This window comes from Lactuca saligna, chromosome 7 (genome assembly GCF_052625555.1).
Source record: "Lactuca saligna cultivar CGN05327 chromosome 7, ASM5262555v1, whole genome shotgun sequence".
In the NCBI taxonomy this organism is placed as follows: Eukaryota; Viridiplantae; Streptophyta; class Magnoliopsida; order Asterales; family Asteraceae; genus Lactuca; species Lactuca saligna.
In genome coordinates, this window is record NC_136423.1 from 14,510,612 (window position 1) to 14,521,792 (window position 11,181).

The window sequence follows — 11,181 nt, forward strand, 5'->3', positions numbered from 1 at the left end:
TATATCTTTTATAGGTTGATATACTTGATTCACTATAAACAATGCTCTGATACCAATCTGTCACACCCCAAAACCGATAACGGCGGAATACGTTTCGGGGTGGATGACGTAGTGTACAGTATCATCACATTTGTATAATAGTAAAAGCAAGAAACATACAACCATTTCATTTACATGGTAAGTATATTTACAAGTGTGTTTTGTAATGTTTGACAAACACCAAAAGTAAACAAAAATAAGAGATGGGTCTTGCATACTCCATCTTCTCCAAAAATGCTGCAGCTGTACCTGTCTATCTTTGACCTGAAGATACAAGTTATTTTGAAAAGAATATCAGCATAAAGCTGGTGAGTTCATAAGAATTTAGTGTGAGTACTTGTATAAAAAGCATTAGAATCATTAGTATGAAAACTGAAGTTTGTAATCATAAGTAGTGGTAAAACCTAGAAAATCCTATATTTTCCAGAACTGTATAGTAAATGAAAATCTTTAAGAAATATGTTGTTTCTATCTTTGAAAGCCAATTATCGTAGAAGTGTAATAGTGACTCACCATTAAGTAAGGCAATATAGTGAGTTATTCTTGGAGTACATAATAGTGGTGCAGTATCCTTTAGTATTAGATACTTATTTACTTCGGGATATTACTTCATCTTTCTTTTAGTATTTTAGTGCGGTTATAGTGTCTTTCTTGTATGTTACCAATAGTGTGAGTAATAGCGGACCCTCATGACCTTCCCTGTCATGCATAGTGTAGTAGAGTAAAGGCATCCCTGGACCTGAGCGGCTCGGACTGAAGTTATCAGTCGGGATGTAATAGCATCTACCCCATATAGATCTATACATATAGTGTCGTCTTCCTATCGGAAAACTTCGGGCGTAGTGTGTAGCGTATAGAGTATCTCGTAGTGGGTTAATGAATTATCTCATGATTAGTACATTCTCTTGTATTATAGTGTAGTATTCTTTTGTATAACTTGTATTGTATTCTCTTATTAGTGTACTGCTTCATAATAGAGAGAATTATAGTAGTGTAGAGTAGTACTTAAAACAAGGGATAGAGTCCTTAACTATACCTATTATAGTTAAATTAGTGTGTGTGGTTCTAGTTAGGTTAGTGATTTAGGCATCTAATGAAATCAGAAGTACTCGTAATCCGTACTAATATACGAGATATATAACTAAGAAATCAATGACAGTCGGATGGATAACCACTACCCTAAGCCCACAATCAAACAAGAAACAGAAAATAAGGTGAGCTATCGGTCCTAAGTCCTTCAAGTCTTACTTATATAAATATATTAGTGTTGTTACATTTTTATAAGGAGTTTTATTAAACAAAAGTGTTGTACAAAAGAAACATTTAAAGTTTGTTTGTTTATCCAAGATAGTTTTGAAAACAATTGATTTATTTATAAAGCATAGTGATAAATCACATGTGATTTAAACTATAGGTTGTGAATCACATGTGATTAATTCTGTAATATGAAAAATTGTCTTGTATAACTTTTCATAAACATGTATATTCAACTTGTATCTTCCCCCCTAAAACATATAAAAACATTTGAAAGATTCATTAAAGGGGTATGAACTCACCTGAAATCGCGTAAATCGGGTGAATCGGGTAAATCGGGTAAGAGTGTCGGCTGAACGTTTTGTTCCAAATAATGACTTGTACACCTTTAGGACCCTAATGTCATATGAAAATGTGTGTTTTACAATAAATTAATCATTTTATGCTTTCCGTTTAAGTATTGAGGCATTCTAGCATCAATTCGGAGTTTTAAGGCCTAGAAGGGGTTCCCGGGGAGTGGTTTAAGGCTAAAGAGGATTTACGGAAGGATCCATGAGCTCACTCCCTTGGAGTTTACGGCCTAAAGGCCACTCCTTGGGAGTTTACGGCCGTAAGCCCCCTAGGCTTGGCCGTAAGCTCATGTGGTCTTCCAAATTGCATGATTAAGGCCTTATTTCACTTCCTTACTTTAATGGTATGTGTCTTGGACCAATATGGAGGGATTAAACTCTTGTTTTGTGACATTTTGGGGAGTTTACGGCCAAGACTTGTTCTTGGGCCGTAAACTCCATTAAATCCTTCGAGATGGATGTTTAAATGGTACAACATGTTCCCATTCACCTTAGGTAAATTCTAGAAGGCCTTACAATGAGTTTTGGGGCAATTTGGCATGAAATTTGGGGAGTTTACGGCCCAAGAATATCCTTGGCCGTAAACTCTTCATTTGGACTCAAAATGGGAAGTTTAATGGTACAACACACATCCAAAGGCCTTAGCTAAATTCCTTACATGCATTTGAGGGGTTTTGGGACTTGTTTGACACAAAAACATGGGTGTTTACGACCCAAGCTTAGCCTTGGCCGTAAACTCCTCTTTTTGCCATCAAATGATGTTGTTTGATGCATTTAAGCCTTCCTTGTTGTCAAATCTAAATTACCAAACACCCCAGATGAGTTTTTGGGACTTTAAACAAGGGTTTTTGGGGTGTTTGAGGTGTTTACGGCCTAAGCACAAGCTTGGGCCGTAAACTCCTTTTTAAGCTTCAATTCTTTGTGTTTTAGTGTCCAAAGTCTCCTAGGTTTATGCCTTAATTAGTCCATGAGTTTAAAGGAAGGAAAAACAAGGTCTTTGGCATGATTTTGGGGGTTTACGGCCTAAGGGGCTTCTTAGGCTGTAAACTCCATTTTGTTCCTTGTTTTCTATGATTTTGGATTCTAAATGCAGTAAAGTATGTTTAGATTAAGATAGGGAATGAGTCCTTATGTTTGGAAGTCGGAAATTCGCGGATTTGGGGTCGATTTCGGGTCTAGAAAGAGAAAGTAGTGAGAGAGAGAGGTGAAGGTGTGGTAAAAGAGTTTAATTGTAGTGTTCAATCGTTTTTATATATCTCGGGTATTACACCCGATACACGGCTACCCGATGCTAAAGTTTAACAGGGTTAAAACTTTTTACCCGGGTGAAATGTTTGGAAAGTAATATAACTCTATTTAGTTAAACGGAGTTAACATTTACAAGTTATAATTACTTATGATAATACCGGAACATATAATTAACTAGATATTTGTTTATTGACGACCCAAACAATACCGAGAAATAACATATAGTGACGCATTCCGTTAATGAAAAAAGGGTTTGTAACAGCAATATATTTGGGGTTGTCACATGATGTAAGACTCGTCTGGACAGAATGAACTCGATTTTTATGATAATTGTTTTTGGTCAGTTCCTTGGGTATTCTTTTCGGGTCGTTAGAGTAGCAGTGAAAAGGTGGTTTTCCTCGGTTCATAGCTCCACATAACTTGGACTAGAGGTCAGTCATTTCTTCTATGCTTTAAGTACTAGAGGTAGATATAACCTTGACATAAAAAGTTATTGATGAATGCACTTGAATTTAAGAAACGATGTATGGTAAATCTCTTAAACTAAACATTTGCAGCAAATTGAGAGGGTTAGGTCCATGCTATATGTGAAGACTCTTATGTGGTTATATTATGATGTTATGCATGCTAGATGTTTTTTGAGTGAGAGGTGTATCTCATTATATGCTATTGCAAGTTATCATATACACTTGTATTGATATATATTGGTTATGTGTTTGGAAGATGTAGTATGCCATGAATTAACGACTGTAATAATTCACTTGCATAATAACATAATGATATTGGTGAGGTGTGTGTTTTACCCATGTGATAGAAATTAATTAACTTACTAATTAATTACACATAATGGGGTTAAAGGGTAGTAACCTACATTGGTAGATACCCTTTTGGGATATCGAGGTGCAATGATATCATTGGAGGAAAAAGTTGAAGCCAAGGAAAAGTCAATTGGTTTTCTTGCTAGCCATTTCAAGACGTGGTCTTGGTGCACAATGGTGTATTGGGATAAGAGTGATGTTGGTTATCTTGGATGACATGTAATTTAGGTACTAAATACCACCCTAGAATGACAACGTATTGTGTTTGTGCTGGCTTACGGGGTCGTGTTATTAGTGAATTGGGTTTTTATTTATGGTTGTGTTAGCGATGTAAGAGACCCTAGTTTAGTGAGCAACATTAATAGTAATTATCGCAAAATAAATAAAATAACAACTAATGCGATGAAAGAATGTGTATGCTTTGTTTTTCATGCTTTTGTGCTTGAGATTGAGTCATTGTGTTGATTAGTAGCTCTTACAATGGTATAGGTAGCTTGATATCGATACCCTAGTGAGGTTGGGAACTTATGGGTAGTTATAGTCCATTAGTTACTAGTGATAATACTTGTTTGAGACTTCATGTGTTGTTTCACTGGCATTTTCATTTGACATTTGTTTAGGGTTGGTTTTCGTAACTTTAGATTTTAATGGGTTTCTTTTGAAAGATTTTCTAAATAATGATGAAATATGATTACTATCGCTTGAAACTTAAGAGAATCACTCCCCAATTCAGCTTGGTACTTGAGCTTTGGCTAGAAATAAAGTACGGAAGAGAGGGTTAGAGATTGTTATTAAACTATGGCCTTCTTCTTCTTGGTGATGGAGTTTGACTAAGCAATAGGAAGGAAAAAACTCTTTCTTGCGTTGATTCATTTTTTTTGGGGGGGGGGGGGGGGTGATATGAGAGCAAGAAGGAAATAACAAGAGAAGGTCTTTTTTCATTTTTCACTTTTTTTTCTCATGGATGCCGATTCAAGGAGAAGAATCTAGGCTTCCATCTCCTCACCTGACATCTTTTTTAGTTTACCACTTTGGCCTTTCAACTTTCCTCTTTAAACTAACACCTAATTTTATAAATAAAAACTCATATTTTAGAATGTTTTAGGGTGTTTTAACTTTATAATTATGCATATATAATATTTTTATTTTACACATACTCTCTTAATCAAAGGATGAAAATGCTCTTACTCGGATTTTATTTTAGTTTTATCGCAAAAGAAAACTAAAGATGGGTATTACATCACCAAATAGAAGCAATCATTTATGACCATAACTTCCAAAAATCTATGGAAAAACTATTGTCATTGGATTGTCTAGACGAAAGTTATTTATGAATCCATTTTGTTGAACCCAAAGAACTATTCAGTCTAACACAACAACAAACAACCAAACCAAAAGAGATAAAGAAAATGGACAAAAGCTCTATTCATTGTCTATGAAGTCATGGATGAAGCAATATTTGAAAGAATTTCACTCATGAAAACCTCAAATAAAGCATGGACCTTAGTTTATAAAACCTATAGAGGCAAAGAAAATATGAAAACCATGAGGATCCAAACATTAAGGCATGAATTTCATAAAATTAGACTAAGAAAATCATAAACGATTGACTATTAATTCAATCATATTATCATAATACTAGACTAATTAAGACTCATGTGCAGACACGTAGAAAATATAAAGATATTGTGTAACACCCGTTGTCCAAAATAGATTAGTTAAAGGTCTTGAGGGGTCAAAGGTAAAGTTTTGGGAAAAGTCTTGTGCCACGAGGTGGTGAATGAAGCACTACAATGTGGCATGTCAAATGGATGAATCGTGGCAAGTGGTAGACCATAACGTAGCATCAGCTGCAGCCTAAGCCCATGATCTTTTAGGGTTTCCTCCATATTTAAACCCCTAAACTCAAGGCTTAGGGTCTCCTCTTCGGCCTCCACCCTTTCCAAAGGAAACCCTATCCTCCATGCATGATATAAGGCTTGACTTCTTGATGCAAAGCTTAAATTTTGGATTTTGGGTAAAGTTTGAGGAAATGAGAAGTCCATCTTTTTACAAGGGATTCGCTTATTAACCAATGTAGTTAATTGTCCAAGTTGAGTTTCGATGTTTTGGATTGATGCTTTATGATTCCTTAGCAAAGCCTGTTGGTCCCTCATAAGAATTTGATGGTCTCTTATCACCGCATCGATATCATCATGTTGTTTTTCCAAAACCTCCATGAATCTAGTTAGCATGGATTCCAAATTGATCTTCTTTTCAGGTGGTGGTTGCTCCTTTTGATAAAAGCCTCGGCTAGTTTGACTAAAATTTTCTTCTTTTTTCTTTTTATATTAATCATATGGAAACCACTCTTTCTTTGGCTTCCTCCAGTCTTCATCGTATTTGTTTCCACTAGAGCAGCATAATTGAGCCTTCTTTATCCCGTTCTCGTCCAAGTGGCAATCTTTTGTGAAATATGGACCATTGCATCTTTCATAATCCACACGAATAGCATGTATGGATTGGTCCATCTTGGTCATTCTTCGGTCCATAGTATTTAGCATAGCAAAAAAAGCTGCCATATCCTCAGCAGTGCCACTCCCTATTCCTTTCACTCCATCATATCTAGGATTGTGGTATTCATGCGAATACTTAGAAAACTCTTCAATCAATTCCTTAATCTCACCAGGATTTTTCTTTGTTAAATGTCCTTGAGAATCAAGGAGTTGCCTTGTCATCACTTTTATCCCATCATAGAAGATTGATACTTCTTGTTGCTCATTCAAATAGTTTTGGGGACAATTTCTTATTAATCCTTTGTATCTCTCTCATGCCTCGTAGAGTGACTCACCCGGTTGTTGCTCAAAGTTTTCTATGGCCTTCTTGAGTTTAGCAACTTTAGAAGGTGGGAAAAAATGTTCTAAGAATTTTTCACGCATTTGCACCCAAGTAGTGATTGCACCGGGTGGAAGCGCCTTCAACCAATCCTTAGCATGTCCTTTAAAAGTGACTGGAAGCATTCACAATAACACCGTTTCTCTTGGAACATCAGGTATGTTGAAGTAATCAACCATGTCATTAACTTCATCAAGGTTTTTGTAAGAATACTCATGATCTTTAGCGGAAAGTGGGACTTCCTTAAGTGCGGAAAGAATATGTCCCTTCAACTCGAATGTTGCAGTAGTGGGAATTATAGGTTGCACTAGACCGGGACCGGTGTCCTCTCGGATTCTTTTCTTGTATGCCTCCATGGACATGTTGGCAATATTTTCCACCTTGTCTTTTGGCTCATCTTCGGGTTCGCTCTCTTCTTTTTCTAATTCTGGTTCGAACTCATATTCGGTTTCTTGAGTATTAGAATTTTTCTTAAAGCTTTCAACCTTGCTTTCGTCTTTGGAGGAATTGCTCGATTCACCTATGTTCTTGCCCTTCTTCTTTCTAAAAACTGATTTAAGATCCTTGAAAGGTGATTTCTTTGGTGGTTGGGTTTCTCCTACGTTCTTATCCATCTTCTTACGAAGGGATGACTTTGGATCTTCAAGCGGTGGTATCAAAGGTGTGTTGGATCCACGGGTCATGTACTACTGCAACAAAAACAAAAATAAAAACGTAAAATTGAACAAAAACTATATAAAAATGCCTACTGACTATTCACCATGACGTGGTAAAGAATACCACCTCGTGTTTTTGCAACAAAAACGAAAGAAAAATACATAATTACTAAGCTCATGCCGTGAGTCTGGTTATTTAGAAAAAACAACCAATACTAAAAATTAGCCTTTTACTACTTTTAACCTCACAAAAAGGATCGATTAACCTAAAGCAAATAAATTAATACTAAACTAACCGTACCCCGATAATGGTGCCAAAAACATGATATCGAAATATTGCTACACCTACTAGTTTTACCAACTATCTACTTACTATTACGACTTAAGGCAGTGTACATTTTCTCAAATATTATAGCACTAACAGTCGGGTATCGAACACATGGAGTGTATTTAATTAACAAATTTATTTACTAAAATTAATCTAAAAACAAGCAAAAGTTAATAGGGTTTTTAACTGATTTTGCAAGTTCAGACAAACTTAATTCCTTAACTATCAAATTCAATCAGTTACTAAAAACACTTATGTTTACTTCGAATCTAGTTCTCCTTTATGGTTAACTACTAATTATGGATTATTTACGCTGGTTACTAAATATTATATTATTAGTAATTTAAGTCCAAATTTACTAATTTTTCAATAATTCATATAAAACTATGCGTGGTCACACACAAACAAACACAAAATCAGTTATGGATTATGAAATTGGCTATGTAAGATTTATTTAACAAACACAGTTATGGTCATCACCTTGAAGTACCTGGGCTTGCAGTTTTTGAAGTCCTTATACGAGCACTCTCTAGAGCGCACTGGAACATCACCTTGAGTGGAATGAACTGTTGTTCCACTCCCGCTAGTACCACTAGCACTAAATTGAGCTAAGGCTGCCGAAACAGCCGCATCCACAGCAGCTAGGATAGTTGTCGGATTGTATTGTGGAGGAGGTGGTGGTTGAGTAGGAGTTATCGGAGGATTGTGTCTCAGTGTTCGGCGTGGAGGCATCTTTCAACTAAAAGTTTAAAAAGATGAAGATGATAGTAAGAATCAATTTTGATTACAAGGAGAGTGATCCATGGACTAACTCTCCATAGCCCAACAAAACAGATGATAGTATGATTGAAATAGACATCTAACAGTAGAAGTATGAAAGCACTTTGATAAAGATTTCCCAAAAGATTAGATGTCTATCAATAATATTGGCATTAATGATGTAACAAGTTCGGGAAAAATGACCTAGAAGTAGGTCTTACATCAAACCAGAGTAAGAAAATTTTGACAACATAGAGACCTAGCAACCGTACTAGAAAGAAAGGAATATTCACAGGGAAAATTGCTACATAGAGTATAGGTAAGAAGGCTATTCCTTAAACCAAAATAAAGGACGAGTAGAGCATCTTCTACCGGCAACGGGTACCACTCGGGTGAACCCTCAAACTTGCAAGTTGACGCTCCACGTCAAGAAGGTGTCGTTCATAAACTCTTTGGCGTGCTCAGAGCTCTATGACTTCAGCTCGTGTTGCAGCTAGTTATTGCTGCAGAGTGTGACAATCGTCAATCTTGAGTCAAGTCAAATCATCAAGTCAAGACCGGTCAACTCGATTAAACCTTGTGTATTAGGGTTTGTGTTATGTTCATACTGTATAACTTGCTATATTAATGGGAAACATCACTTGAGAAAAGTCTTGTGTTAAAACTTTCCTAAACCCTAGTTCTAATCAATGAACTAGAACGATAAAACAATGTTGCATACTCATCGGGAGTGTGTAAGATCCTTAAACAAGGCTTAACAGGGTTCACGAACCATACATTTCGATGCCGGACACTCACAACTATCCCACATGGAACCTCTCTCAATCGTTTCCACACTATCTCTCTCTATGTAAAACCTCTCCCAAATCCCTCTAAGTATGTGAAAACTCTCGCAAATATCTCTTTGTATGAGAAATCTCTCCAAGAATGTCAAATCTCTCCAAGTATGCGAAATCTCTCTCAAATATCTCTCTGTATTAGAAATCTCTCCAAGAATGTCAAATCTCTCCCAAATCCCTATAAGTATGTGAAAACTCTCGCAAATATCTCTTTGTATGAGAAATCTCTCCAAGAATGTCAAATCTCTCCCAAATCTCTCCAAGTATGCGAAATCTCTCCCGAATCTCTCTCAAATAGTTCCCGTCACTTTTTAGAATCATTTGGGTCATTCCAACGCTTAACAGTGTCAAAAACAGCTTAAAACAGGGTAAAAACGAGAAAAATAGACATTAGGAACCGAAACCAAGAGAGAAGCCTCTTAGGACCCGAAGGTCCTCTTAGGGACTGAGAGCAAGAGGAGCCGAACCGAACCCTCCTGATGCCGAACCGAACCCTCCTGAGCCGAACCGAACCCTCCTGAGCCGAACCCGAAGGTACTGTTCACCACTAACCGAAACCGAACCCTCCTGATGCCGAACCGAACCCTCCTGAGCCGAACCGAACCCTCCTGAGCCGAACCCGAAGGTACTGTTCACCACTAACCAAAACCGAACCCTGCTCAAGAGGAACCGAACTGAAGGTACTGTTCACTACAGTACGTTCGGTTCTGACATTCTCGCCTCTTATTCCCGAACCGAACCCCACTGACCCTTCGGACCGAACCCTCGCCCATCGCTTCTCGCGTCTGACTCGCCCCTTTCGTTTCCCTCTGTTCGTTTCCGGCTACAGTCCTCAGCGTGGACCGGGTCTCGGCCTAGGGACCGAACCTCGGCCTAGGACCGAGAGGTCTCGCTGGGAACTCATTTTCTCCCGGTTTTCGCGTAGTTTTGCGTTTAAGGCCCGTTTTTAATTATTTTAACGTGGGAATTTCACCCAAAATCATATTTTAACATAATAAACCCTAAATATTCACAATTTAATCATATTTTCATAAAAATCTTTATTTAAATAATAAAAGCAAGTGGGTAAAGTACAAAGAGGTGGAGTGTTGACTTTGTTTTACCTTATAACACAAGCAACCACTCCCACACCCACTCTATGACCAGCCACACCCCCACCTTACCTAGGTCACATCAATGTCTTCTCCACTCAATTATTCCTCTTTCCCACGTTTTTGAGGGCTGAATATTCATCCTCTCTCCTCACTTCTCTCATTTGCTCTCATTTCACAAGAAGATCAAACTCTTTCCTCTCTCACTTTCTCTCTCTAGAAATTCGAGATTCAAGGGCTGATCTTGAGTTTTTCCTCCACATTTGGTAAGCATAATCCATTCTCTTTATGATTATCTCAATTATTTCCACTCAAATCATGGATATCTTACACAAACTCTCTCATAATTGTGTTAGATCTTCGAATCTTCAAGTGATTCTTCAAGTGTTCTTGGGTTGAACACTTATCTTCTTCAACACTTACCTACTGAAATCACTTAAGGTGAGTCCATACCCCTACATTTTCATGTTTTCTCAAGTTTTCAGGGGGGGGATACAAGTTAAAACACTAAGAACATAATTAAAATTTTCTAACAGCCTTCATCAGAAAAGTTCAACTCCATTCATGGACTGTTTTGGGCATCTTAAACATTTTTGTTTTCAAAACTGTACAAAGTGCAAATAGTTCAAGTTTGTAGCTTTAAAATTACTACTTGCACATCTCCATACGATTTTTCTACAATTTATGATGAATTTTACAAAACTGCCTATCATTTCAAACAACAATCCGGACCAGTCTGTGATTATGGACATTTTCACCCAAGTTGGAGGTCATTAAAAATCGTGATAAAAATTATGAGTAAACTAGACACATTTTTTGAACTCTCAGAATTTACGGATCTAGTTTTCGACTTCGTATGATTTTTCTATGATTTTTACAAAACTGGGTAGAATTGCTAAAGTTAGCCAACAGCATGTAAATATCA